Source organism: Cyprinodon variegatus, unplaced genomic scaffold (assembly GCF_000732505.1).
Source record: "Cyprinodon variegatus isolate N-32 unplaced genomic scaffold, C_variegatus-1.0 Scaffold1767, whole genome shotgun sequence".
Classification (NCBI taxonomy): domain Eukaryota; kingdom Metazoa; phylum Chordata; class Actinopteri; order Cyprinodontiformes; family Cyprinodontidae; genus Cyprinodon; species Cyprinodon variegatus.
In genome coordinates this window covers 69,963-73,489 of record NW_015152220.1, presented here as the reverse complement: position 1 = coordinate 73,489, position 3,527 = coordinate 69,963, and the positions used below count along the sequence as shown (strand labels likewise).

The 3,527-nt window shown below is 38.1% G+C and overlaps 1 long non-coding RNA gene across 2 annotated transcripts in view; it reads left to right on the top strand.

The window, feature by feature from the left end:
* Positions 1-3,527, top strand: part of LOC107104496 — a 40,426-nt gene that overhangs the window by 5,465 nt on the left and 31,434 nt on the right. The window contains exon 1 of one of the 2 annotated variants that reach the window (XR_001482259.1): positions 3,208-3,268. The exons of the other annotated variant lie outside the window; for it this stretch is intronic. This is a non-coding gene — a long non-coding RNA (uncharacterized LOC107104496). Of the gene's footprint in view, positions 1-3,207; positions 3,269-3,527 lie in introns of those variants that run through there. 2 annotated transcript variants of the gene reach the window in all.

The window sequence follows — 3,527 nt, the reverse complement described above, 5'->3', positions numbered from 1 at the left end:
GTCAAAGAACAAAGCAGTCAGACAATCACAGCTGGTTTGTTCATTTTCAGGAAGAATTTAAACTGCTGAAACCTTTAGACTAAAACTTGTTCCTGCAGCTCAGAGAGAAACAAGCTGCAGGTGTTTTTCTCTGATTTCATCTCTGAGACTTTAGTCCTTGATGATCAGTCAGTGTTTAGTTTAGATCATCAAACAGGATTAGCTGCTGTAACAAGTGAATAAAGTCAGACTGTAGATGATCCTTGTTGTCTGTCAGTGATGTTGGAGCTGATGTGTTGCTGACTCTCCTCCTCTGTCTCCTCTCAGAGGGAGAAGATGATCTCCAGGATCCTGCTGCTCATCATCATCAACTCATGTCTCTGTTCACTAGAAATGAACTCAGAGACCAACTTGGACTCCAGAAGCAGAGAGTTTGATCAAATCTCCTTAAATCTCCTTCTTAGCTAATGTTATACTTTAAACATGATTGTTTCCCGTTTTGCTTCAGTTAAATATTCATTTTACTGAAGCTGAGTTTAGTTACTCCTTTCCAATCTTTTTTCACTTCCTTTTGTATCAATCTTTTGAATAAATATAGATTTTTTTTAACCCAATATAGAAAACAACATGACCCAGATCTAAAGCGTATAGATTGTACAGTGGCAGTCTGTGGGAGATCGAACTCACAATCTCAGGATTGAAAGCCCTATGCCCTAACCACTAGGTTGCCACTCCCTAAGAGAGCTTTTCTGATGATGATCCATAAGAGGACATGATATTGATGTAGTTGTAGTGAAGTGAAGGTCTGGTTTATATTTAATGATCAATTGTTTGCTTGTGTTGAATCTCCAACAACACGATGAAGCAGGTCCACCAGAGCCACAGACACCAGCTGAGGAACCAAACCATGAACACCACAAGGTTTGATCTGATAAACATCAGTCCCTGCAGAGTTAAAGAGCCTGACTGTGGAGAGAGTTCCCTCATTTTGATGGAGTCATAGCAGGAAGGTTAGAGGGAGGGAGGGAGGGTGCCAATAATTTACAGGGAATATTTCAAAACAAAAGCTCCTTTATAAAAAGGAAGAACCAGAATAAAAGCATCAGAAGGCAATGTTTTCATATCGGCACTAAGTGATCATTTACAGTCATTTTAAACCATTTTTAGACCACCTTAGTAGAACAGCGTCACTTTGGATTTAGATTTTTAAAAGGCTTAATATGTTTTTTTGCCTTCAGTAATGTATTCTATGTTGTTTTTAATGATCTCCATGTTTTATTTATGCTTTATGTTTTCATTTCTGAATGTCTCTATAACATTATTTGAACGTTCACCTTTAGCAGGACTCCAAACCACACCAGATATTTTACTTCAATGAGAGACAAACAAAGCTGAGGTCTGAAGCATCATGTCGGCCTCAGTTATCCTTTCTAAAAGCAGTTTTTCCACTCACTCAGGACACAGAGGTCTCACTCTGGGTCACTTAATGAAGGCTGCTTACATCTAGGAGGAGAAGACTGGCAGGTAGAGAAACACCTGTCTCTAAGGTGGTAGAACCTGCTCAGTCCACTAGAGGGCAGCAGCAGCTTTCACAGCTTGAGGATCTCTGGGTTAATAGATGACAGTTTCCTCAGAGTGAGGAGCTGATCATCAGTCAGATATTCTTCTGGATCATTCATCATCTTTATGCATCCAAGGTTCAATTTCATCACTAGAGTTTAATAAGCAGCAACTTTAACTTTGATCCATGAACCTTTCCATCCTAAATCAGTCTGATAACAGGAAACTATTAATCAAAGTGTTTCTATTGAGGCGACTGATGAATGTTTCTCATCTTCCTTTTCATTCTTGGTTTGTTGTCTCTGCTTCCATGGAGCTTTCTGTATATATTTTGATAATGTNATCTCCTTCATGGTGTTTGATGGAACCTGCAGAGAGTCTATCAGCCTACAATCTACTCATCCTCATCAACCTCTGACCTTTTCTCTTTCCTCTCTGCTTCTGTCATCAATGATGCATCATGAAGTGAAGCCTGATCAGTCCACTAGATGGCAGTAATGAGCTTTTCAAAGCAGAGGCTCTCAGGGATCAGAATAATAATCTCCTGCATGGGCCTAGGTTTGCATAGGAACCATAGCAACATGTCCCTGATAATTCCATGTTTATAATTTAAAATACATCGTTTTTGCGGCAAAAGATTATTTTCGTCCTGCAGTCCAGTGCCTGGCAGCTGTTGCCGCTCCATTTGCATCCTTTCCTGTCTCTTATCAGCGCGTTGCTGCGCTGTGCTGTTTAACTCTCATTGGTTGTTCTGTCTTTATTTCCTCCTCTGTTTCCTTCCGCAGAGCTGAGTAATCATCAAAATAACCATAGGAACCAGATGGATGTTCTGATGAAGATGGTTAGATTTATTGCTACAAAATGTTTAGATGCAGTCTATGGTTGGTCACTTTCTTACTTTATTTCAAGTATTTGTTCATAAAAGGCTTAACTGGCTTTTTAGATGGAGGCTATTTGTTGTGATGAATGTAACATTAACTTGCAACTTGATGTTAAATTAATTAGGGAAAATATTCCACAAATAAAATATATATTCTGTGACAGGCTATGCTTGGCTGATTTTTTTTTTATTATTATTCTTTTGTGCTATGACATGTAGTCCTATTAAAAGGGTAAATGCTGATTGTAGGAAGCTTTATAACAATTGATGAATTAGAGAAATTATACAGGCTATTATCAATAGAACAAACAGAACTAAATGTGAGACACTTCAGCACATAGGACCCCAAAGGAAAGTTTATCTTATATTTGTTTTATTTTAGATTTTCCATCAGTAAGTTGCATAAACCTCCGTGCAGCTTTATGACAGACTTTACTTCTCACATTAGCACCGCCCTGCACTCTAATTATCAGTCCAGATCAGGAGGTGTTCATCTTGAACGTACCTCGTTTCCATTGGAGTGGAACAACAACAACCTCTTTTCTAACGAACATATCATCGGTGGTTCCAATTATTTCTAACAGTAATCCTCAAACTGATCATCGCCACCAGATGGATGAAGGTTCTTATGAAGATGGACGGATTTATTTCTACAAAGTTTTTTGTTTTTTTTCCGGTTTCAGTCTTTTGCTGTTTTCACCATTAATAGCAAGAACTTTGCAAAAGAGAGAATATGAAAACATTGAAACATTACCATGAGAGAATGAAGGAACCAGCAGTTTAACACCATAGAGCTGTTTCCAGGAAGGAAGCAGTTTGATCTGTTGCTCCATCACCGCTGGACATGAGGTAAAGCTGCATGTTAAACATTACTGTTAGTTAATGTGTATTAAAGCATTAGAGCTTTATGGGAGAAGATGTAATTAGATATAACTGGAAATGATTAAGAGTTTGAAGAGAAAGATAAACAGTCAACTCCTGGTGATTAAGGTCTATTGTATGAAAGACCAATCCTGCCATAATTTAAAATGAATACAGAAATAGATAAATGCTCCAAAAGAAATACCGTAAATTCTCTAATATAGGCCCGGGCCTTTATTTCACTCAA